The following is a 27,770-nucleotide window of genomic DNA, read 5'->3' on the forward strand; positions in this document are numbered from 1 at the left end:
ACTCTGAGGTAGGACTGAGCCATCTGATAACCTGCTAAATTTGGCACCTTTTATTAGCTTCCTTCCCTGTCTTGGTTCCCACTTCCTTACCACTGCATCCTGGGACCACCTGTGAAGAAACTACTCACACTGAAATCTCACCTAGGGTGAGCACCTCTGCCTGGCCTTAGCCTCCACAGTGGCAGATGCACCAGCATGAAGTAAGAATGGCCAAATCTCACGTCTCCAACATGTTGTTCTACACTCCTACTCCACCTATGAATAAGTGGCCTCTGTCACTCTAATTTCCTGATATTTCCCAGAGTCTCTCTTAGCTTCCAAACTTGAGGTTCCCAACCCTGCCTGGCATGAGAAATATCCTGCAGTCCAGCCAGAGGTGATGACTGGAATTGAGAAGTTGCTCGAGTGATATCGCCTTGGTGTGTGTGGAGGGGTATATGTGCGTGGATGTGTTCACATATACTTGTATCCATGTTGTATATGATCTCTGGAATCTGCAATGAGAAGGGAACTGGGTGGTTGGGGGATGGGGTGCAAGATTTATATTACTAATAATAGCAAACACCTGTTTTGTACTTCCTATGAGCCAGCACTGTGCTGGACACTTAATATATAGGAATTCATTTAATTATCATAACTGTCTGTGGTATATGCTATTATCATGTTTACTTTACAGATGAGGGAACTTTGTTTCTATTTTTTACCTTAGGCTTACATTCCCTATTTAAATACAGATGACAGATGGAGGGATGGACATCTGGATAGATTTAAGCTCTCCAGGTGAATGTATTTCACATGCCCAGTTGAAACCCTATGCTCTAAAGTTACTGCTCCAATTTCAATAAGTGACAAGAATTTCCAGAAGACCCCAGAGGAGGGAACAGGAGGTAAGAGACTCTCTTGGCCATCATCTCTACCTACTGTGATCAGGGTTGTCTCTTATGGACCTGGTGTTAATGAGGCCTGGACCAGCTGCTGCAGTGGACATGGTAGGGTCTTGGTCTCAATAAATCCCTGTCTCCCTGATTAGTGATTCAGGATGAGATCTGTAAGTCACTATACACAGTGCATGAAGAGTAGACAGGGCCACCAAACAGGGCTCAATGGAGTCAGATGAGCTCATGTACATCTTAATGTGCTGTGGGAGGGGTGGACGGAGGCTTGGACCCTAACTTGGTTTCCTAATGGGAATGAGGAAAGCACTTCTGCACCAAGGTGACTTCACCGGACTACAGCTAAAAACAGATGAGATCATGTCTGTAAACTCCTATGAAGATATTTGAGATCTTCAAACAGAGTACAACACCTTCCCAGTTCACGATTAATTCTACACTTGAAGGTGGGTACAAGCTCTTTTCCTTCTAACCTAAGCCATCCTTTGGAGCCACTCATGGAACTAAATGCATTCATGAAATGGCAAACTAAATGCATGCATGAAATGGCAAGGTGACTGCCTGAAGCACCAGGTCTCCATCATAACCCCCCAGAACTCTCTGTCATTTTAACAATGTCATTGGATGGCTTCTCACTGGCTGAAACTGACTGGAGATCATATCTCCACACCTGAACAACCCAAACGAATGGAAATATTTCATCAGACCTAGTAAACCAATCGCACCTCCTGTCCTAAGAGTCCAGGAAAGGCATATCTGTCCCACAAAATTGCAGGAGCCAAGCAGGGTAGGGGAAGAGTTCATTGATGGAATGCAGTGTAGACAAAGGGCAGACAACAAAAAGATGTCCAAAAATGGAGTCTCTGATTCCATAGCCTCAAAGTGAGATAAAATTTAGCTAATAAAAAGACATGAGCAGGTTGTCCCCAGGAACTGCCATGAGCTATGTGTAAAATCATCAAATGGTAGAAATAGAAGAAACTGTGGAGACCTTCTTATCCCACCCCTTCATTTTACTGGTAAGGAAGCTGAGTCCCAGGGACGCCACCCAGGAGCAGCCAATAGAGCTGGGTCAGACTCCTACCTGGTCTCCTGACTCCAGGGCTGCAAAAACAGTGCTGACAGAGCCTGAGGGCAGGGAATATGTGCCCTGCCCTTCCAACATCCCTGAGAGCAAATTTTTAAAACTTCTCTTAGAAACTGTGAGACAATCAGTATTCTGGTTTTGATATTGTACTATAATTTTGCAAAATGTTTACATTGGGAGAAACTAGATGAGGGGGTGCACAGAATCTCTCTGTGCAACTTACAACTTCATGGAAATCTACCATTATCTCAATAAAATTTTCAGTTAAAAACCTGTAAGAGGATTTTCAAAATGGCATAAAATTGTATATCCAGCCACGACAGTGTTTGGTATATTTGGCTCATCAAATCACCCTCTGAACCAAGTAGAGAGATATAGAACAATAATAAAAAAGTATTAAATGTGTGTGTGTGCGTGTGTGTGTGTGTGCCATAGCTTCACTCAAAACCAAAGCAAACATTTCCCAGACGAGATCAGAAGTGGAACAGAAACACTCACCTGTAAGGGGATGAGGTAGCAGCTTTGTTGAAGCCATGGGTCTATTGTACTCTGAAACCAGGGTTGGGCAGAGGTGACAGGGAATTCAATCCCTAAATAGGAACAGGGACCAAGAGCCTCATGTTAGACCAGGGTACAGAAGGCTGGGGAAGGTTTCTCTCATCCCTGATGGGTCATAATTCAGCATCCACAGTGCCAAGTATAGATAACAAAATCTTGACAGGGTACCCACAGAAGCAGAGATAACCCACAATTACTGCTTCCAAACGGCATCTGCAGTGTCCATGCAGGATGAGAGTTCAAAGTGGCTGATATAAATGTTGGTTCTGAACTACCCAACCTGGAGAGATGAACACAGGGGAGGGAAAACACACACACACACACACACACACACACACACACTGTACTGTCCTTCCTCTCCTTTTTTCCCTTGTTTTGGCTCTTGTCTCTGCTCTTTCCCGATTAGACAAAATTCAGTCTATCAAAGATAGCCAACATTGCTGCCCCCAGAGGTTAAAGACAATGTAAGGTTGTTTTGTCACTGCCTTGGTCACCTCTATGCCTCTTCCTCTGAGAAATCCATTTTAAAATGGTGTGTTAAAAGGTCCTCAGAATTTTCAAACTGCTATTTTTCTCCAGAAATTAATTGGCATAACCTTCCTGCCTCTGGGTGCACAAAGGCCTGGGAATATTTCTTAGGAGGGAAGGCATGAGAAACCATTCGCCAAAGCCTCTTGGATTCAGTGTCTCCCTAGAAGTTTCATCTCTAAGAACATGCCTCATTTGGATTGTGTGTCCCAAATTCATCTAAAATAAAGCTTCCTTCTAAAGAACCAAAGAAGTTTATCCTCATCAAAAAAAAAAAAAAAAAAAAAAAGAGCAAGCTTAAAAATAGAGTCGAGAGCTTTCCCTGAGGTCACACAGCAAATCAGAATCAAAGTTTGGGGTTGACTCTAGAGTCCTCTACCCAGCCTGCCTTCCCCTGTACCTCAATCTTAACCTCTCAGTATGACATAAATAGAGGATAGTTTGGTTTCACATTGTTTAGCACAACTCCAAGGTTAGGATAAAAGTTTGGTTTAAAAAAAATTCATAGACTATGAATTGGAAGTGACCTGGGATGTATACTCTAATTCCTCCTTTTCTCAGGTAACAAAACAGAGGTAAAACTAGGAGAAGGGATTTGTTCTAGTCAGAGGAAGACCTTTGGGCTCACAACTGCAGTATCAGCATTTCCTGAGCATTCACCAATGCCCGGCCCGGAGCTAGCAGCATGCATCCTCTACCTGATCTAATTCCCGCACAGCCTAGTGCACAGGATCCCATTATTTCTACCCTGGTCTTACAGACCAGGTCTTGGAGGCCCAGACAGTTCAGGTAACTGGTAACAGGTGAGTGGCACTATTTAGAATTGAGCCCAGGTAGGGCAGACTTCAAAGCCCACCTCAAGACCCTCCTATGCCATCCTTTCCTTACTGGTTAACCATGTGGCTCCAGAAAATGTCTTGCATGAGTCAGATGATGTCCTGTGCCCTGGCTCTATCACTTGCTACCCAGACTGAGTTTAGAAGCTTAACCTCTTTGAAACTCAGTTTCTGGACGCTGAGATGGCTCAGTTGGTTAAGCGTTTCCCTTCGGCTCAGGTCATGATCCTACGGTCCTGGGATTGAGCCCTACATCAGGCTCGCTGCTCAGTAGGAAGCCTGCTTCTCCTGCCTCTTTTGCTTCCCCTGCTTGTGCTCTCTCCCTCTTCCTCTCTCTCTAATAATAATAAATAAAATATTTCTTGAAAAAACTCATTTTCTTCATCTGTGAAGTGGGAGTTTTAATAATACCCACCTTGCAGGCCTATTATGGGATTGAGATAATTTATGTAAATCACCTAGCCCTGTTCTTGGCCATAGTAGTTAGTTTGTGCTCTTGTTTACCCTCATGTGGTAATCAGCGTAAAAAATAACTCCCAAAGATTTACCACCTCCTTATATCATATCCTTGTATATTTTCCCTTGTATATTTTGTCAGTCTGTATGACCAATAGAGTATAGCAGAAATGATATACATCATTTCAAAAAATAGGGTGTAAAAGACTGTGACTTCCCTCTTGATCTATCGATAATCTATTGATCTAGCATCTGTAAGGTGACTTGGGTCACCAATAGCCATGTCATGAATGGATCTATAGAGAGGAGCACATGGCATGGAACTAAGGCCTATGACTAACAGTTAGCAAGAAACTGAGGCCCTCAACCACCATGTGAGTGAACTTGGAAAGAGATCCTCCAGCCCCAGTCCAGCATTCAGGTGACAGCAGCCCCGGCTGAGAGCTTGACTGCAGCCTCAAGAGAGATCCTGAGCCAGCACAACCCAAATAAGCCACTCCAAGATTTCTGACCCTCAGAAGCTGTGTAAAACACTAAATGTTTGTTGATTTAAACTGCTAAGTGCTGGAGCTATTTGTTGCACATAAATGGACAGCTAATATCCCCTCACTTGATTTCCATAGAGGTAGGGGTCCATAGAGATATGATGATAGATTTTTGGAGCCAGGGACTTGGCTCAGAATTTGCAGGTCTGGCCAAGGTTCTTCAGAGAACCATAACTGCTTGATTAAGATCTGTCCCACTTAACACTCCATGTACATCTTCCCCCTGGCCTGCTTCACTGGCTCTGCATTTAGAAGCTGCCTTTAATAGTCTTGAAACAGAATCCCGTTCCACGCCATCAAGCAACAAAAACAAAGGTGTTTGTTGGAGCGGAGGGGGTGGAATAAAAGCATTCTTTTCATTTACATGTCAGCCATGGAGAACAATATGAAAGCATTTTGCAAGTTTTCTTAAATTTGGTTTTCTGTTTTAATTTTTTAAAAGTGCAAATCAGCATCCAAAACCAAACCTTGGGGTGGCAGAGAAATTTAATTAGAATGTGGGATGTTTTACATAAATTTGTTTCTTTCTGTTGCTTTCTTAAGGCTGACAGGATCACCCATCTGCTTAAAATATAATTGAGTGGAGAAGTGAGAAGAGAATAAAAGATCTATTCAGAAAGTTTAAATCCAAACCAGAAGCCTGGGTGTAACTGCTGATAGTGACCTTGAATTGGGGTGCCAAGGGGAGCCATTCTCTGTAAACCAAAGATGGTTGTATAGTAGTCAGAATCATCAGCCCCCAGCCTATAAAAGCCATAAGGAATATTCACAGATATTTGGTTCCTCCTCCTTTGGGACACACAGTAAGATTGTAATTGCCATTCTCTCTTTCCTTTAAAGTTATACAAATGTGTGTGACTTGCTCTAGCCAATAAAATATGAGCAGAGATGATGCGTGCCACTCTCAAGTGGAAACTTCAGAAGCTAGCACACCAACCCCTTCCCTCTGTCATAGAGATCACAGTAGTACCTGTTGAGATGTCTCCATGGTCAGCCTGACCCCTGATGAGCAGACTATCCCAGGCAGCTTACAGTGAACATTTAATAAGAACCATAAATACATTTTTCTTAAGTTACTGAGATTTGGTAGGAGTGGTCGTAGAGGAGTATTTGTTACACAGCTTAAACCAGCACACCTAACTAATGCACTGACTTAGAAAATTAGTCCATGACTTGTTCAATCTTTATTCACTCATTTGAACATTTACCAAGCCTTAAGTCCATGTCAAACATCATGCTAAAACTGGGAGACAGCACCTAAGATACTACCAGGCACCCAACACTTGTGTAGTAAATATTTGTTGAATAAATAAGTAATCATAATAATTACTATAATCTATATAATGCTTAGTATATAGTAAGGGCCCAATAAGTGCTATATGCAGTGAATTTTTTTTTTAACAATCCTAGGAGGTAAATACTACCACTACATCCACCTATGCATATAAGAAACATAGGGTTGGGCGCCTGGGTGGCTCAGTTGGTTGAGCAACTGCCTTCGGCTCAGGTCATGATCTCAGACTTCCAGGATCGAGTCCGCATCGGGCTCCCAGCTCCTTGGGGCGTCTGCTTCTCCCTCTGACCTTCTCCTCTCTCATGCTCTCTCTCACTCATTCTCCCTCAAATAAATAAATAAAATCTTTAAAAAAACAAACATAGGGTTTAAAGTGGTTAGGGTTTAAAGTGGTTACATCATTCACTGTAAATTATATAATCAATAAGTTGTACAGCTAGCCTAAACTCAGGCTATCTCTGGATCCACAGTTTGTACCATTAACCATTACATTATGCTATCCTGAAACAGGTGAATCTATAAATGAGAATAAAGAGGAAGCATTTGTCTTTGAAGGTTTTACAATATAGCAGGGACACTGATACGCACAAACAATTCCTAGTCCAAGAAATCTGAACCTGGTGGAACTGGAAACGTTTTACAGAGAAAGTGACATTTGAGCTGGGTATGGAAGAAGTACAGACAAGCTAACAGATAAGGGAGGAAGGCATTCCAGGCTAAGAGAATGGTATTTTTCAAGGGCATGACAGGTAGTGCCACCACCAGGAAACAGGCCTTATTACAGGAAAGAGAAATTCCGCCTTGTCTCCCCAATGCCCTGTAACTTGCCTAAGAAAGTCCTTAGCTGTGACAAAGTGGCAAGTAATGAAAGAAGGAAAGGAAGTGTCCTGCTAGCTACATGACTTTCAGGGCCACCATTTACTCTATGCATGTTTATTGACCCTCTCTACAAGGTCTGACAATACGCTGGCCTGGGGCTACAGCAGTGAGGGTAGCTGAGCACTACAGACCTGAACCATAGGCTTCAGAGACCAGTTCGCACCAAGATAATCTACATAAGCCAGGCAAGGCTCAAGAAGAAATCCTAGTCAGATGAATGACCTTTGGGAGGATTTTGAACAAGTGGCCAAATCCCTGGGACAGGAGTGCACCATCTTCTCAGCCAGACTTTGTCCTAGTGGGCAGCCACCCATATTAAGTAACTTAACTGGACCTCAGAGTGTCCAAGAGAGGTTGGGCTCATAGATGTTTTATCCGAAGACATCCTCACTTCCTTTATCTTTCCTGGCCTCTAGCTACTTTTGTTGTAACTGCAGTAGTATGGGAAGTTTTATAAAAATCCCTACAGCATAATACAGGAGCAGTGGTGTTTGAGGGCTGGCTGAAAGGGCTTTGGAGGCTTACAAAAGGATCTAGTTTCCCAGAAGCTTATGTCTGTGTGGCTCTGCTTCAAAGGCCACTAAATTCCCACCAGAATTAAGAATAAAAATTCCTCAAAATCCTTTTCACTCAGAGTGTGCAAGGCAAGGATTAGATCTATCATGCACAACCTATCTTACTATCTATGACTCGCTTTTGTGGGGCTTGAGCTGGCTCAAGGATGTTCTGCCTGCCTGCAGAGGGACAGACTCTGTGGTCTTAAAATCTGCAATCGGCAGAATCAAAAGCTCAAAGCTTCTGACCTCCAAATGACTGGAATCACCCCTCAAAAACAGACCAACTTGCCAAAAATAAGTTAATCAAAAGCTAACTTGCAAAATAACCAATTTTCTAATAAAGAGTAAAAACTCACCAAATTAGGATTTTTTTTTCTCTACACACCCCTGCCTCTCACTGTGCCCTGGCCCTTAGAATATTTACCTTAAAAATTGTTTTCAATCAACAAATTGGACATTCAGTGAACTGGTTATTCAGTGAATTAATTTGTTACTGATTTCGCAAATTTACCTATGACAACCCCTCACCTGCCTACAAGGACCTCTAATCAGCTCCTCCATCCCCCAGTCAAAGATGAGAGCTTTTGTCCAAAAAGTTTCTATGACCTTAATGACCTCAATTGTCTTACAGAAGACATTTACATCTGAATATAAGAGTATTGTCACCATCTCCCACAGAGATGCACCATCCCTCCCCAATGTGGGAAAGAGTCTTCTTTGTTGAAAACTTGCTGGCTGTTTGTTTACTTAAATTTGGGCACTTTCTCTGACCTCGCTGGAAAGTCATTATGAAAGAGCGAGCTCTTGGCAGGTGCGTACGTTACAAGTGACATGCTTTAAAAACACCTCGTGTAAATCAGATATTGCCATAAAATGGAAATTGCAGCCACAAATTGCATACTTATTACAACAGTGTCTGATATATGAGGTGACGTTGACACGATATAACAGGTAGCCTGAGAGGTAGAAAGTTACATGTGGAGCATAAAAGATAATTATTTTTCAATCCACAATAATACAATCTCACTTATTTTTGACATCACCAAATCCTGCATCAAAGCTGAAAAGATACTTAAGGGGCGGTTATCCAAGCCCTTTGTTTTACAGATAAGAAGGCTGAGGCCAGCAAAAGCATAGATCTGCCCAAGGTCACTTGGAGAGAACCTGGCACTGCTGCTGCCTTGACACCAGGCAAGGAGGTTCCATGGCTCTGTCTACTTTCTTTCCTGAGTTTATGAAGATAGGAAGTCTCCTTGAGTCTACTGCACAGCAGAGTCAAGGGAGCACTCTGGAGTGGACAAGGCAAGAGACACATGGACCCTGCCATCAAAATATTCACAGTTGGGCACAATGGAAAAGCCAAGCTTGCCTCTGCAAACTTAGTTGGACAAGTCATTTAGACTCACTGAGTTTTAGTTTCTTAGTCCAAAAGATGAAGCTTATTTCACATATCTATCTCACAAAGGCATCATGAAGAATTAAATGAGACATTCAAGGTAAGATAAACAAATGAGGCATTTGACCTATCAAGAGTCAAATTCTTGTCATTTTGTACTGCCTCTACAAAAGGGCCACCATTGCCAAAAGTGAATGCCATCACAGTCCAGGGTGAAACTGATAGGGCTGCTGTACTCAATATCTGTGTCCTCCAGCCATTGCCCTAGATACATCTCCCCAGAGCCTGTATAGATATGCCCCTCCCAGACACCCATAATGGCATGATCATTCTGTCCCCCAGTTTAGAGCTGCTTCCAATTTCAAAGGACTTCAGATTCCAGAAATTGAAATTGTAAGGGAATTCAGTGGTCCATGCACACACTTCTGAAATTCTGCCACCACTAATCCCATCTCCCAGAGTATAAACTGCCCAAGAGCTGGGATGTTTTGGTCCTTCATTCCACAGACATTTATGGAGAGCCTCCTTTATGCCAGACTCTGAACTAAGCTCTGCTAATGCTGTAATGCACAAGGAACAAAGCAGGAAAAATACTGCTTTAATGGATTGAGACATGCAATTAAGAAGGAGAAAAGTAGGAAAAGAATTCTTTAAGTAGAAGAGAAAACCAAGATAATGCCAGAGTGACAGATACTTTGAAGGAAACACAAATGGCTGATATATTGACTGGGAATATGGCACACAATCAGGGTGGCATTCAGCCAGTGTGCACAGATGTGGCTGTCCCAATTGTGCATGGTAGTATCTGTTTGGATTAACCAGTGATTGTACCATCCCTGGTGTTAGAAATGTTTAATGTCACTACTGGTGTGTGGCGCATCTTTAGATTGTTGAGAAGGGCATTTTCAGATTTTTAAAGAGGACATCTTCAAGAGCACAGTATTGAGCAAGGTCTGAATAATGAGTAGATGGCCATGAATAATCTAAGGGAGGAGTGTTCCGGAAGACAACACCAGCCTGTGCAAAAGACCTGTGGTAGGAAGAGAAGCTGGGAGTAAGAGAGAACCAGAAACAAGGCTGCCAAGTTGACTGATGTACAGTAATCACCAGGTCATCAAGGTGGGCAGGAGCCATGTACCAAATTTGGGGTTATTCTGAGTGTGGTGAGGAGGAAGAGTTTCAAGCTCAAGAGTGATAGGATTTGGATTTTCAATTGCAAAAGAACACCTGGGTTGCTTCTGTAAAGAGCTAAGTGTGTATCCTCAGTGCCTAGAATCGTGCCTACTAGGTAGCAGGAGTTGCATAACCTACTACTAAGTCAAAGAATGAACATGCCTGTAACTTCTCAGTGCTAAATGAGGCCATTCCTGATCTGAGCTTAGTATTTTTTAAGTCCTCTTTCTATTGCCACTAGTGAGCAAAGGTAAAGTGTTCTCATGCATTTTAGCTGCTGATCGTGCTTGAGCTATTCCAATGAGCCCCAGCTTAGATGGCGGTCCTTGAGGCAGGCTCCAGACTTCACAGAGTGGGGATCCTTGAGGAACACCTTGGGCAGCTTCCAGGTAGAAATGGACATCTCACACCTTTCTCACTCACAAGCTTTAGCACATAGAAACCCATACTGAGGAGCTTCTATTTTTTGGCAGGTCTCTGCACTATAATGGGAAAATTGGACTGTCACTCAAGAAAAGTCCTATTTGGGATTGCCGTTAGCACCTCTGATTTTGCAGTCTGGGGTTTGTATGTGATTTTCTCACTTCACTTGTCAATGAAAGGAAAGGAGAAGCTTGGGAGAGAATTTTTTTATTTATTCAACAAATATTTATTGTACACCTATTATGTTGCAGATATTGCTATAGGTGCTGGGAGTACAGAACTCATAAAATTTAAAAAGCAAATCACTGCCTTTGTGAGGAGAAACACAATACAAAATAAAATACAAATACAAAATACAAAACAAATCTTATATGTATAATTTTATATGTGTAATACTTAAGATATATAAATAATACTTGACAGCAGTCAGTGAAACAAGGGATGTAAAACAGGAAACAGGATAGGGAGAATCCACAGGCTGCACTGTTAAATAAGGTCCTCAGGGAAGGTGACTTATAGGAGGTGAAGGATTAGTCCTAATAAAGTCTGCAGGGAAAGTTCTGCAGGTAAATGGTCCAGAGGAACTGGAGCCACAAGGATACCAGTATGGCTGGAGGAGAGGAAAAAAAGGGGACAAGAGTGTGAAAAAAAGGCAAGAAGGTGATGCTGGAGCAGATGCTGTTGGGCTCTGTGGGTCTGGTAAAGACTGGTCCTTATACAGAATGAAATGGGAAACACCAGAGGACTCTGAGCCGACATATATTTACTTTGGTAGATATTTGGGGAACAGACTGAAAGAAAGCCAGGACAAGAGCTGAAAAAGTCCTTCATTCATCTGCTGGGAGAGCTTCCTGCAGCTCCCTCTCTTGTCCTTCGGTGTCATTATGTGTAGATGTTAAGGGTAACTCCTGCAGCACCTCCATATCTTCCTGAATATGAAGCTACTCCATGGAAGAGACAGAACCAAGGAACTACAAGAAAATGCGAACAGAATTATAGAATTTGGTCAACTGTGTGTTCCAGTTTTGTGAGTCAATAAACATCATGATTGTTCTAAACCAAAAAGAATTGAGTTTTCTGTTTCTTGCACCCAAAATCTTTCTCTTTTTTTAATTTTTTATTTTTTATAAACATATATTTTTATCCCCAGGGGTACAGGTCTGTGAATTGCCAGGTTTACACACTTCACAGTGCTCACCAAAGCACATACCCTCCCCAATGTCCATAACCCCACCCCCCTTCTCCCAACCCCCCTCCCCCCAGCAACCCTCAGTTTGTTTTGTGAGATTAAGAGTCACTTATGGTTTGTCTCCCTCCCAGTCCCACCTTGTTTCATTTATTCTTCTCCTACCCACTTAAGCCCCCATGGTGCATCACCACTTCCTCATATCAGGGAGATCATATGGTAGTTGTCTTTCTCTGCTTGACTTATTTCGCTAAGCATGATACGCTCTAGTTCCATCCATGTTGTCGCAAATGGCAAGATTTCATTTCTTTTGATGGCTGCATAGTATTCCATTGTGTGTATATATACCACATCTTCTTTATCCATTCATCTGTTGATGGACATCTAGGTTCCTTCCATAGTTTGGCTATTGTAGACATTGCTGCTATAAACATTCGGGTGCATGTGCCTCTTTGGATCACTACGTTTGTATCTTTAGGGTAAATACCCAGTAGTGCAATTGCTGGGTCATAGGGCAGTTCTATTTTCAACATTTTGAGGAACCTCCATGCTGTTTTCCAGAGTGGTTGCACCAGCTTGCATTCCCACCAACAGTGTAGGAGAGTTCCCCTTTCTCCGCATCCTCGCCAGCATCTGTCATTTCCTGATTTGTTGATTTTAGCCATTCTGACTGGTGTGAGGTGATATCTCATTGTGGTTTTGATTTGTATTTCCCTGATGCCGAGTGATATGGAGCACTTTTTCATGTGTCTGTTGGCCATCTGGATGTCTTCTTTGCAGAAATGTCTGTTCAGGTCCTCTGCCCATTTCTTGATTGGGTTATTTGTTCTTTGGGTGTTGAGTTTGCTAAGTTCTTTATAGATTTTGGACATTAGTCCTTTATCTGATATGTCGTTTGCAATTATCTTCTCCCATTCTGTCAGTTGTCTTTTGATTTTGTTAACTGTTTCCTTTGCTGTTCAAAAGCTTTTGATCTTGATGAAATCCCAATAGTTCATTTTTGCCCTTGTTTCCCTTGCCTTTGGCGATGTTCCTAGGAAGATGTTGCTGCGGTTGAGGTCGAAGAGGTTGCTGCCTGTATTCTCCTCAAGGATTTTGATGGATTCCTTTCTCACATTGAGGTCCTTCATCCATTTTGAGTCTATTTTTGTGTGTGGTGTAAGGAAATGGTCCAATTTCACTTTTCTGCATGCAGCTGTCCAATTTTCCCAACACCATTTATTAAAGAGGCTGTCTTTTTTCCATTGGACATTCTTTCCTGCTTTGTCGAAGATTAGTTGACCATAGAGTTGAGGGTCTATTTCTGGGCTCTCTATTCTGTTCCATTGATCTATGTGTCTGTTTTTTGTTTTTTTTTTGTTTTTTTTTTTAAAGATTTTATTTATTTATTTGACAGAGACAGAACACAAATAGGCAGAGAGGCAGGCAGAGAGAGAGAGGAGGAATCAGGCTCCCTGCTGAGCAGAGAGCCCGATGCGGGACTCGATCCCAGGACCCTGAGATCATGACCTGAGCCGAAGGCAGCGGCTTAACCCACTGAGCCACCCAGGCGCCCTATGTGTCTGTTTTTATGTCAGTACTATGCTGTCTTGATGATGACAGCTTTGTAATAGAGCTTGAAGTCCGGAATTGTGATGCCACCAACTTTGGCTTTCTTTTTCAATATCCCTTTGGCTATTCGAGGTCTTTTCTGGTTCCATATAAATTTTAAAACTATTTGTTCCATTTCTTTGAAAAAGATGGATGGTACTTTGATAGGAATTGCATTAAATGTGTAGATTGCTTTAGGTAGCATAGACATTTCCACAATATTTATTCTTCCAATCCAGGAGCATGGAACATTTTTCCATTTCTTTGTGTCTTCCTCAATTTCTTTCATGAGTACTTTATAGTTTTCTGAGTATAGATTCTGTACCTCTTTGGTTAGGTTTATTCCTAGGTATCTTATGCTTTGGGGTGCAATTGTAAATGGGATTGACTCCTTAATTTCTCTTTCTTCTGTCTTGTTGTTGGTGTAGAGAAATGCAACTGATTTCTGTGCATTGATCTTATATCCTGACACTTTACTGAATTCCTGTACAAGTTCTAGCAGTTTTGGAGTGGAGTCCTTTGGGTTTTCCACATATAGTATCACATCACCTGCAAAGAGTGATAATTTGACTTCTTCTTTGCCGATTTGGATGCCTTTAATTTCCTTTTGTTGTCTGATTGCTGAGGCTAGGACTTCTAGTACTATGTTGAATAGCAGTGGTGATAATGGACATCCCTGCCGTGTTCCTGACCTTAGCGGAAAAGCTTTCAGTTTTTCTCCATTGAGAATGATATTTGCGGTGGGTTTTTCATAGATGGCTTTGATGATATTGAGGTATGTGCCCTCTATCTCTACACTTTGAAGAGTTTTGATCAGGAAGGGATGCTGTACTTTGTCAAATGCTTTTTCAGCATCTATTGAGAGTATCATATGGTTCTTGTTCTTTCTTTTATTGATGTGTTGTATCACACTGACTAATTTGCGGATGTTGAACCAACCTTGCAGCCCTGGAATAAATCCCACTTGGTCGTGGTGAATAATCCTTTTAATGTACTGTTGAATCCTATTGGCTAGTATTTTGGTGAGAATTTTTGCATCTGTGTTCATCAAGGATATTGGTCTATAGCTCTCTTTTTTGATGGGATCCTTGTCTGGTTTTGGGATCAAGGTGATGCTGGCCTCATAAAATGAGTTTGGAAGTTTTCCTTCCATTTCTATTTTTTGGAACAGTTTCAGGAGAATAGGAATTAGTTCTTCTTTAAATGTTTGGTAGAATTCCCCTGGGAAGCCGTCTGGCCCTGGGCTTTTGTTTGTTTGGAGATTTTTAATGACTGTTTCAATCTCCTTACTGGCTATGGGTCTGTTCAGGCTTTCTATTTTTTCCTGGTTCAATTTTGGTAGTTTATATGTTTCTAGGAATGCATCCATTTCTTCCAGATTGTCAAATTTGTTGGCGTAGAGTTGTTCATAGTATGTTCTTATAATAGTTTGTATTTCTTTGGTGTTAGTTGTGATTTCTCCTCTTTCATTCATGATTTTATTTATTTGGGTCCTTTCTCTTTTCTTTTTGATAAGTCTGGCCAGGGGTTTATCAATTTAATTAATTCTTTCAAAGAATCACCTCCTAGTTTCGTTGATTTGCTCTATTGTTTTTTTGGTTTCTATTTCATTGATTTCTGCTCTGATCTTTATGATTTCTCTTCTCCTGCTGGGCTTAGGGTTTCTTTCTTGTTCTTTCTCCAGCTCCTTTAGGTGTAGGGTTAGGTTGTGTACCTGAGACCTTTCTTGTTTCTTGAGAAAGGCTTGTACCACTATATATTTTCCTCTCAGGACTGCTTTTGTTGTGTCCCACAGATTTTGAACCGTTGTATTTTCATTATCATTTGTTTACATGATTTTTTTCAATTCTTCTTTAATTTCCTGGTTGACCCATTCATTCTTTAGAATGATGCTGTTTAGTCTCCATGTATTTGGGTTCTTTCCAAACTTCATCTTGTGGTTGAGTTCTAGATTCAGAGCATTGTGGTCTGAAAATATGCAGGGAATGATCCCAATCTTTTGATACCGGTTGAGTCCTGATTTAGGACCATGGATGTGACCTATTCTGGAGAATGTTCCGTGTGCGCTAGAGAAGAATGTGTATTCTGTTGCTTTGGGATGAAATTTTCTAAATATATCTGTGATGTCCATCTGGTCCAGTGTGTCATTTAAGGCCTTTATTTCCTTGCTGATCTTTTGCTTGGATGATCTGTCCATTTCAGTGAGGGGAGTGTTAAAGTCCCCTACTATTATTGTATTATTGTTGATGTGTTTCTTTGATTTTGTTATTAATTGGTTTATATAGTTGGCTGCTCCCACGTTGGGGGCATAGATATTTAAAATTGTTAGATCTTCTTGTTGGACAGACCCTTTGAGTATGATATAGTGTCCTTCCTCATCTCTTATTATAGTCTTTGGCTTAAAATCTAATTGATCTGATATAAGGATTGCCACTCCTGCTTTCTTCTGATGTCCATTAGCATGGTAAATTCTTTTCCACCCCCTCACTTTAAATCTGGAGGTGTCTTCGGGCTTAAAATGAGTTTCTTGGAGGCAACATATAGATGGGTTTTGTTTTTTTATCCATTCTGATACCCTGTGTCTTTTGATTGGGGCATTTAGCCCATTAACATTCAGGGTAACTATTGAGAGATATGAATTTAGTGCCATTGTATTGCCTGTAAGGTGACTGTTACTGTATATTGTCTCTGTTCCTTACTGATCTACCACTTGTAGGCTCTCTCTTTGCTTAGAGGATCCCTTTCAATATTTCCTGTAGAGCTGGTTTGGTGTTTGCAAATTCTTTCAGTTTTTGTTTGTCCTGAAAGTTTTAATCTCTCCTTCTATTTTCAATGATAACCTAGCTGGATATAGTATTCTTGGCTGCATGTTTTTCTCGTTTAATGCTCTGAAAATATCATGCCAGCTCTTTCTGGCCTGCCAGGTCTCTGTGGATAAGTCAGCTGCCAATCTAATATTTTTACCATTGTATGTTACAGACTTCTTTTCCCGGGCTGCTCTCAGGATTTTCTCTTTGTCATTAAGACTTGTAAATTTTACTATTAGGTGACGGGGTGTGGGCCTATTCTTATTGATTTTGAGGGGCATTCTCTGAACCTCCTGAATTTTGATGCTCGTTCCCTTTGCCATATTGGGGAAATTCTCCCCAATAATTCTCTCCAGTATACCTTCTGCTCCCCTCTCTCTTCTTCTTCTGGAATCCCAATTATTCTAATGTTGTTTCATCTTATGGTGTCACTTATCTCTCAAATTCTCCCCTTGTGGTCCAGTAGCTGTTTGTCCCTCTTTTGCTCAGCTTCTTTATTCTCTGTCATTTGGTCTTCTATATCGCTAATTCTTTCTTCTGCCTCATTTATCCTAGCAGTGAGAGCCTCCATTTTTGATTGCACCTCATTAATAGCTTTTTTGATTTCAACTTGGTTAGATTTTAGTTCTTTTATTTCTCCAGATAGGGCTTTTATATCTCCCGAGAGGGTTTCTCTAATATCTTCTATGCCTTTTTTGAGCCCGGCTAACCTTGAGAACCTTGAGAATTGTCATTCTGAACTCTAGATATGACATATTACCAATGTCCATATTGATTAGGTCCCTAGCCTTTGGTACTGACTCTTTTTCTTTTTTTTGTGGTGAATTTTTCCACCTTGTCATTTTGTCCAGATAAGAGTATATGAAGGAGCAAGTAAAATACTAAAAGGGTGGCAACAACCCCAGGAAAATATGCTTTAACCAAATCAGAAGAGATCCCAAATCATGAGGGGGGAGAAAGGGGATAAAAAGAGGTTCAAAAAGAAAAAAAAAAAAAAAAGAAAAGAAAAGAATTTTTAAAAAAAGAAAACAAAGAAAAATATAAATATATATATATATATATATATATATTAGATAAACTAGTTAAAAACGTTAAAAAAGAAAAGGGTAAAAGTTAAAAAAAATTTAGCAGAAGAAGGGGAAAAAAATGAAAAAGAAAAAAAAATTAAATTAACTGCAAGACTAAATAAATCACAAGGAGAAAGCCATGAGTTCCGGGCTTTGCTTTCTCCTCCTCTGGAATTCTGCTGCTCTCCTTGGTATTGAAACTGCACTTCTTGGTAGGTAAACTTGGTCTTGGCTGGATTTCTCATTGATCTTCTGGGGGAGGGGCCTGGTGTAGTGATTCTCAAGTGTCTTTGCCCCAGGCGGAATTGCACCGCCCTTACCAGGGGTCGGGCTGAGTGATTCGCTCGGCTTTGCTTTCTGGAGCTTTTGTTCCCTGAGTGCTTTCCGTAGAGTTCCGGAGGACGGGAATACAAATGGCGGCCTCCTGGTCTCCGGCCAGGAGGAGCAGAGAGCCCGGGGCCCCACTCCTCAGTGCGCCCTCAGAGAACAGCGCCAGTAACTCCCGTCTGCCTGACCTTCGGCCGCACTCCGAGCTCACCGAGCCTGCGGCCGGTTCAAGGTCACCCCGAGCTGCGAGCTTACTGTCAGCTCTGTCTCTGTAGCTGGCTTTCCCGTTCCAATACCTGCAAGCTCTGCGACACTCAGACACCCACGATCCTTCTGTTACCCTGCAGGACCTGAGGCCACGCTGACCCCGCGTGGGCTTTGCCCCGGTTTAGCCTCTGGATCGATGTCCCTCAGTGGAACAGACTTTTAAAAGTCCTGATTTTGTGCTCCATTGCTCCGCTGCTTGCTGGGAGCTGGCCCCTCCCCCCGGGGTCTATCTTCCCGTCCCTTTGGATTCACTTCTCTGCCAGTCCTACCTTTCAGAAAGTGGTTGTTTTTCTGTTTCCAGAATTGCTGTTCTTCTTCTCTTCGATTTGCCGATGGATTTGCAGGTGTTTGCAATCTTTAGATAAGCTATCCAGCTGATCTCCTGCTAGCTGAAGTAGTCTCAGCCTGCTGCTTCTCCGCCATCTTGACTCCCCCCAAATCTTTCTGATTCATCATCCAAACTCATTATCCATCAATCACCATTTGCTCCCAACATTCATGCTGTGGCTTCCCAGACAACCTCTACTTAGTTGTATATAAGGTATCAATTCAGGAAATGGTGTCACTTTTTTCTCTGTGAGATGTCCTTCCATGGAACCCTCTGACATTGGAGTCCACAAACTGGTAGATTCATCAACTATTTCTCATCATATGTGTACTAATTCACTCAACATTTATTCAGTCCTGGACTGGTCCTTGCTCTGTCCTATATGAACAAAATCAATCCCAGCTCTTAAGGAGTCAAGAGTGTGTGCAAGAGAGATCTGCTGGTTATATCAAATTCTACCAAGTGTTAAAAATGACTTTCTTTAGTGTAGACCATGCATTAGCAAATAATTGACCATCTCTGGGCCTCAGCTTGACCTTCCATAAATAACTCTTTCCAACTTTGGAAGTTTATGATCTATGATTGATGGTAACTTTCCTTTGGGGTTGATCTCTAGAGTTAGACTTCTGTAATAGACAGTGAACCAGAAATCACAAAGACCTCCCATATTTTTCCAAAACCAGAGTAAAAATCACAGTGACATGGCTCATTACTAAGTAAGATTTGGCAGTACCATGAGCCAAGTCACATATTTCCAAATACATACAATAAAAACTTTTTATAATGTAGTTACCTCATAACAAAGATATCAATCATCTCCCCAATACCAATCTCCAATTTCCAATTTCTCCCTTCTTAACTTCTTGCTTTGAAGGATATAGCACTATGATTAAGTCAATTAGCTTGGAATTAGTATGTTTAGTGTTCTCATTCTTTTTGACTGTTACATACAATCCTTAAAATTGTTTTCTGATACCAGTGAGATTACATTTGGGTGATTCTCCCACCTGTCTAGAAGCTAGTATTTCTTTTTTTTTTTTAAGATTTTATTTGACAGAGAGAGATCACAAGTGGACAGAGAGGCAAACAGAGAGAGAGAGAAAGAGGAGGAAGCAGACACCCTGCAGAGCAGAGATCCCGATGTGGGACTCGATCCCAGGACCCTGAGATCATGACCTGAGCTGAAGGCAGAGACTTAACCCACTGAACCACCTCCAGGAGCCCCTGGAAGCTAGTATTTCTAAGTCACCTTGACTGATGCATCTTTATCCATCACCAATTATCTGAAAATGATCCCAGGTCCTGTTCTTACCCTCTTCTCCCTCTAAATTTCTTCTCCTTGAGCATCTTCCATCTTATGACTAAATACCAAACCTGTGTTTTTTATGTGCACCCTTTCATCTGTGCACCAACCCGTTTCACACTTTCATCCCTCTCTCTCTTCTTCACTCTATCAGTTAGGATTCATCTAGCAAAACAGAAACCATTCTAGGTGTTTCCAACAGAGATAATTTAACAAGAGTAACTCACTCAGAGTAACATCAGTCAGGTGATGGAAAAGCCAAGTAGTCCAAACATGGAACACTAAGACTACCCATGAGTTAAACACAGCAGGAACATGCCACCAACCCTAGGGTAGAGGAACAGTAGGAGGAGGCAGTATCACCAAGAGCCTAGAAGCTTGAGCTTTCCAGAAGGCCCTACATCATGGCAGGATCTGTTTGTTGAAGCTGAAAAAGGGTGACTGTCTGACTTAAGCTGGAATCAGGGGTGAGATGTAAACTACTAGACATGCTGCTAGAAACAGGGAAAGAAGAAAAACTCTCCTTCCACTCTCCAGTCTTCCATCAATAGCTCCATGATCTACAGGTCAAAGGAACCTGGGAACTATAGCACCCTGTGACAGAGAGCTTAACAGAAGAACAGGCTAATAGTACACCCACCCAGCAAGCTTCACCTTTCAATATCAACACTCAGTCAGATGACTTCATTCCTTTTCACAAGGACCCTGTGTTATATCTAACCTCTTCTATGTACTTCTTCTTGCAAAACATATCCAAGGTCTGTTATTTCTTCTCTGAAATAAATTCTTGTTGACTCTTCCTTCGCCAGTTCTGCAGCCAATCACAGAAATCAAGGGATTTAAAGTTTCTGATTGGTAGAGCTTATGTTGCATGGCTATCCTCAGAATCAAAGGTAGAGTTTTCCCAACCAAATCTCATGAACAGAAAATGAGTAAATGATTGTTACCCAGAGGAAAACCAGGGTTCTGTTATAAAAAGTAAAAAAAAATAAATGCTGGAGGTAGAGACAAGCATAGGGGTCTGCTACACAATCCTTTCATTACATGACTCCTATAAAACAAACAAAGAAACTCAATTTCTTAGTCTTTTTAAAGACCACATTATACTGAAAAAAGAAGAAATAATCTAAATGTCTATCAGTGGAAAAAGAGTTGAAATGAAATATAGTGATTTGGAATGTTCTCACCATTTTTGGAAAGAAAAAGGGAGAGGGAGAGCATGCTTCTTGCATCTCATGTTGTATTTAATATCTCTGAAAGAATATACAAGAGCCATATAATTGGGGCACCTCCTGGAGAGAAGAGAGAAACTGGTAGATCAAAATTGGAAAAAAAAACAGACTTTTCACTATATCATTCTTTTTGTACCATTTGAACTTCATTCCATGTTACTTTTTCAAATACATTAATTAATTTTAAAAAATTAAAACTTTTCTAAATAACATATAGATCAAAGAAGAAATCTCATGATAAATTTTAAAATACTTTGAACTAACTGAAAATAAAAATACAACTTACCAAAATTTGTAAGATGCAGAAAAAACAGTGCTTAGAGGAAAACTGATAGCATTGAATGCATACATTAGAAAAGAGGGAAAATCCAAAATCAATAATCAAGGCTTCCACATTGGGACATCATGGGAAAAAAAGCAAGTTAAAACCAAAGTAAGCAGAAGAATATAAAAAATAAGAATTAGAGCAGAAATCAATGAAATCACTATGTTTAGAGCAGCAATGGTCACAATAGCCAAAATATGGAAAGAGCACAGATGTCCATCAACAGACGAATGGATAAAGAAGATATGGTGTGTGTGTGTGTGTGTGTGTATATATATATATATATATATATATATATATATATATATAATGGAATATCACTCAGCCATCAAAAAGAATGAAATCTTGCCATTTGTAATGATATGGATGAAGCTAGAGGGTACTATGCCAAGCAAAATAAGTTAGTCAGAGAAAGACAAATACCATATGATTTCACTCATATGTGAAATTTAAGAAACAAAACAGATGAGCATAGTGGAATGGAAGGGAAAATTAAACAAGACAAAAACAGAGAGGGAGACAAACCATAAAAGACTCCTTTTTTTAAAAGGATTTTATTTATTCATTTGATGGAGAGAGACACAGCAAGAGAAGGAACACAAGCAGGGGGAGTGAAAGTGGGAGAAGCAGGCTTTTCATAGAGCAGGAATCCCAATGCAGAGCTTGATCCCAGAACCCTGGGATCGTAACTTTAGCTGAAGGCAGACTCTTAATGACTGAGCCACCCAGGAGCCTCAAGAGACTCTTAACTCTAGGAAACAAACTGATGGTTCCTGGAGGGGAGATGGGGATGGGGTAATTGGGTGATAGACATTAAGGAGGGGACTTGAATGAGCACTGGGTGTTATATGCAACTGATGAATCACTAATTCTACCTTTGAAACTAATAATACAGTATATGTTAATTAAATTGGAATTTAAAATTTTTAAAAAGAACATGTTAGTTGAAAGATGCTCTAAAAAAAGAAATCAATGACATTAAAAATAGGAAATCAATAGAGAAAATTCAATAAAAACTAAAAGTTATTTCTTTGAAGAAATCAATAAAATCAATAAGCCTCTAGCCAGACTGACTGATTTAAAAGAGAAAAAAGATGCAACTTACTAATATCAGAAATGAATGAGGGGACATCACCACAAATCCCTCGGACCTTAAAGAGTAATAAAAGAGTATTACTAATAATCCTATGTCCACGAATTTGATAGACTAGATGAAACGAGCCAATTACTTGAAAGACACAATCTGCTAAAACTCATCCATGAAGAAATAAATTACCTGAGTAAGCCTATATCTATTAAAGAAACTGAATTAATAATTAAGAACCTTTAGAGGTACCTGGGTGGCTCAGTCAGTTGAGCGTCTGACTCTTGCTTCAGCTCAGGTCATAATGGTAGTATTGTGAGATCAAGCCCCATGTCAGGCTCAGTGCTCAGTGGGGCGTCTGCTTGTTTCCCTCCTCCTCTGCCCCTCCCCCATTCATTCTCTCTCTCTTTCTCAAATAAATATATCTTTTTTAAAAATTAATGACCTTTAATTAATTAATTAATTAACAGGAGCACAGACCCAGATGGGTTCACTGGTTAATTTACCAAAGCTTTAGGATGAAATTATACCAATTCTCTACATATCTTCCAGAAAACAGAATCAGAAAGAATACTTCTAACTCATCCTACATGGCTAGCATTACCTTAATTCCAAAACCAGACAATGATATAAGAAAAGAAAACCATAGACCAATATCTCTCATGAACATAGATGTAAAAATCCTCAATAAAATATTAGCAAATCAAACACAACAATATATAAAAATAAGTATACGCCACTATCAAGTGGGCTTTATCTCAGATATGCAAGAATAGTTCAACACCAGAAAATCAATTAATGTAATATTTTACATCAGTAGATTAAAAGAAATCATATGATCATATCAATAGGTACAGAAAATCATCTGACAAAATTCAATATCTGTTTATGGTAAAAATCTCATAAATTAGGACTAAAAAGGAAATTCTTCAACTTGATAAAGAATATTTATAAAAAAGCTACAGCTAACATCATACTTAATGGTGAGAAACTTTGGAGTGTCTGGCTGGCTCAGTCAGTAGAGCATGCAATTCTTGATCTCACTGTCATGAGTTCAAGCCCCACATTGAGTGTAGGTCTTACTTTAAAAAAAAAATAGGGGCACTTGAGTGGCTCAGTGGTTAAGCCGCTGCCTTCGGCTCAGGTCATGATCTCAGGGTCCTGGGATCCAGTCCTGCATGGGGCTCTTTGCTCAGCAGGGAGCCTGCTTCTCTCTCTCTCTCTCTCTCTCTCTCTGCCTGCCTCTCTGTCTACTTGTGATCTCTCTCTGTCAAATAAATAAACAAAATCTTAAAAAAATTTTTTTAAATAAAAATAAATATCATATGATCTCCCTGATATATATGAGGAAGTGGTGATGCAACATGGGGGCTTAAGTGGGTAGGAGAAGAATCCATGAAACAAGATGGGACAGGGAGGGAGACAAACCATAAGTGACTCTTAATCTCACGAAACAAACTGTGGGTTGCTGGGGGGAGGGGGGTTGGGAGAAGGGGGGTAGGCTTATGGACATTGGGGAGGGTATGTGCTTTTGGGTAAATTGGAAGGGGAGATGAACCATGAGAGACTATGGACTCTGAAAAACAATCTGAGGGGTTTGAAGTGGCGGGGGGGGTGGGAGGTTGGGGTACCAGGTGGTGGGTATTATAGAGGGCACAGCTTGCATGGAGCACTGGGTGTGGTGAAAAAATAATGAATAAATTGGAAAAAAAATAATAATAAATAAATAAATAAATAAATAAAAATTTTCCCCAATTTATTTATTTTCAGAAAAACAGTATTCATTATTTTTTCACCACACCCAGTGCTCCATGCAAGCTATGCCCTCTATAATACCCACCACCTGGTACCCCAACCTCCCACCCCCCTGACACTTCAAACCCCTCAGATTGTTTTTCAGAGTCCATAGTCTCTCGTGGTTCACCTCCCCTTCCAACTTACCCTAACTCCCTTCTCCTCTCTAACACCCCTTGTCCTCCATGCTATTTGTTATGCTCCACAAATAAGTGAAACCATATGATAATTGACTCTCTCTGCTTGACTGATTTCACTCAGCATAATCTCTTCCAGTCACGTCCATGTTGCTACAAAAGTTGGGTATTCATCCTTTCTAATGGAGGCATAATACTCCATAGTGTATATGGACCACATCTTCCTTATCCATTCGTCCGTTGAAGGGCATCTTGGTTCTTTCCATAGTTTGGCGACCGTGGCCATTGCTGCTATAAACATTGGGGTACAGATGGCCCTTCTTTTCACGACATCTGTATCTTTGGGGTAAATACCCAGGAGTGCAATTGCAGGGTCATAGGGAAGCTCTATTTTTAATTTCTTGAGGAATCTCCACACTGTTCTCCAAAGAGGCTGCACCAACTTGCATTCCCACCAACAGTGTAAGAGGGTTCCCCTTTCTCCACATCCTCTCCAACACATGTTATTTCCTGTTTTGTTAATTTTGGCCATTCTAACTGGTGTAAGGTGATATCTCAATTTGGTTTTAATTTGAATCTCCCTGAGGGCTAATGATGATGAACATTTTTTCATGTTTCTGATAGCCATTTGTATGTCTTGATTGGAGAAGTGTCTGTTCATATCTTCTGCCCATTTTTTGATATGTTTGCCTGTTTCGTGTGTGTTGAGTTTGAGGAGTTCATTATGATCCTGGATATCAACCTTTTGTCTGTACTGTCATTTGCAAATATCTTCTTCCATTCCATGGGTTGCCTCTTTGTTTTTTTGACTGTTTCCTTTGCTGTGCAGAAGCTTTTGATTTTGATGAAGTCCCAAAAGTTTATTTTCGCTTTTGTTTCCTTTGCCTTTGGAGACATATCTTGAAAGAAGTTGCTGTGGCTGATATTTTAGAGGTTACTGCCTATGTTCTCCTCTAGGATTCTAATGGATGATGGATTCCTGTCTCACATTGAGGTCTTTTATCCATTTTGAGTTTATCTTTGTGTACGGTGTAAGAGAATGGTCGAGTTTCATTCTTCTACATATAGCTGTCCAGTTATTGAAGAGACTGTCTTTTTTCCACTGTATATTTTTTCCTGTTTTGTCGAAGATTAATTGACCATAGAGTTGAGGGTCCATATCTGGGCTCTCTACTCTGTTCCACTGGTCTATGTGTCTGTTTTTATGCCAGTACCAACTTAAAGCTTTCTCCCTAGTATAAGGAGTGAGGCAAAGATGTCCCCTCACATAACTGTTTTTCAACATTGTACTGGAATTCCTAGCTAATGCAGAAAGACAAGAAAAGGAAATAGAAGGTATACAGAATGGGGAGGAAGAACTAAAACTCTCTTTGTTCACAGATGACACAATGGTCTATGCAGAAAATCCAAACAAACTGACAAAAATCCTTCCTGGAACTAATAAGTAGTTATAACATGGTTGCAGGACACTAAGTTAACATACAAAAAATTTCCTATCAGTGATAAAGAAGTGGACTTTGAAATTAAAAAAAAAATTGCCATTCACATTTACATTAGCACCCCCCCAAAGTAAAATACTTAGGTATAAATCTAACAAAATTTGCATGCATCCATAGGAGGAAAAGTACAACACTCATAAATAAAATCAAGGAATAACTAAATAAAGAAAGAAATATTCCACATTCATAAGGAGACTCAATATTGTCAAGATGTCAGTTCTTCCTACATTTATCTACATATTTAAAGCAATCCCAACCAAAACCCTAGAAGCTTATTTTGTGTATACTGACAAACTGATTCTAAAGTTTATATGGAAAAACAACTCCGTATGGAATGAGAAAACATAGTCAAATGACAGACACTATCTGATTTCATCACTTAGTATAAAGCTACAGTAATCAAGACACGGAGGTATTGGTAAAAGAACAAACAAATAGGTCAATGGAACAGAATTGATATCACAGAAAGACACCCACCTAAATATAGCCAATTGGTTTTTGACAAAGGAGCAAATGTTACACAATGGAGTAAATACAGTCTTTCCAACAAATGGTGCTGGAACAACTGGACATGCACAAACATAAAAATTAACTCAGACACAGACCTTACACCATTCAAAAAAATTAAGTCAAAATGGACCTAAATATATGGAAATAGGCCAAAACTCCTTAAAGATGGCATAAGAGAAAACCTAAATGACCTCGAGTATGGCAATGACATAGTAGATACAAAACCAAAGGCAAGATCCATGTAAGAAACAATTGAAAAGCCAAACTTCATTAAAATTAAAAACTTCTTCACTGTGAAAGATAAGTTCGGAAAATGAAAGAAGACAAGGTATAGTCTCGGAGAAAATATTTGCAAAGACACATCTGAAAAAGAACTGTTATCCACAATATATAAAGAACTCTGAAAATCCAATAATAGGAAAATTAACAACCCAATAAAAATATGAGCCAAAGACCTTTAGCAGACATCTTACCAAGGAAGATATACAGATAGAAATTAAGTATATAAAGAGATGTTCAACATCGCACGTCATTAGAGAATTGCAAATTTCAAAAACAATGAGGTGTTGCTGCACACCTATTAGAATGACCAAAATCCAAAACACTGATAACACTATGTGGATATAGAGCAACAGAAACTCTCGTTCATTGTTGGTGGGAATCCAAGATGGTACATCTACTTTAGAAGACACTTCGACACTTTTCTACAAAACTAAATATACTCCTACTATAAAACCCACCAATCATGCTACTTGTCATTTGCCAAAATAAACTGAAAATGCATGTCCACACAAAAACTTTCACATGGAAGTTTCTAGCAGCTTTATTTATAATTGCCAAAACTTAGAAGCAATCAAGATGTCTTCCAGCGGGCGAATGGTTAGGTAAACTATGGTACATCCAGGCAATGGAATATTATTCAGTGCTTAAAAGAAATGAGCTATTAAGTCACAAAAAGACTCAGAGCACACTTAAGTGAAGTTTAAGTGAAAGAAATGAAGTGAAAGAAGCCAGTCTGAAGAGGCTGCATGCTGCATGAGTCTAACTACATGATGTTCTGGAAAGGGCAAAACTATGGAAAACATTTGCCAAGGTCAAGGGAAGGGGGAAGAAATGCATAGGTAGAACACAGAAGATTTTAGGGCAGGGAAAATATACTCTACAGTACTATAATGGTGGATGTACATCATTATACATTTTTCCAATCCATAGAATGTACAACACCAAGAGTGAGCCCTCATATAATCTCTGGACTCTGGATGACTCTGGATGATAATGGTATGTCAGTTCTAACAGGGTACCATTCCAGCACAGGTGTAATACATGTGTAGGGACATGAGGTATATGGAAACTCCTAGTACTTTGCACTCAATTTTGTTGTGAACTTGAATGCTTTAAAAAATAAAATTTGTTGGGGCTCTGGGGTGGCTCAGTGGGTTAAGGTCTCTGCCTTCAGCTCAGGTCATGATCCCAGAGTCCTGGGATCAAGCTTCGCATTGGGCTCTTTGCTCAGCAGGGAGTCTGCTTCCTCCTCTCTCTCTGCCTGCCTCTCTGCCTACTTGTGATCTCTCTCTCTGTCAAGTAAATAAATAAAATCTTTAAAAAAAATAATAATAGGGTGCCTGGGTGGCTCAGTGGGTTAAGCTGCTGCCTTCGGCTCAGGTCATGGTCTCAGGGTCCTGGGATCAA

The sequence above is a fragment of the Neovison vison genome, chromosome 7 (genome assembly GCF_020171115.1).
Source record: "Neovison vison isolate M4711 chromosome 7, ASM_NN_V1, whole genome shotgun sequence".
Lineage (NCBI taxonomy): Eukaryota > Metazoa > Chordata > Mammalia > Carnivora > Mustelidae > Neogale > Neogale vison.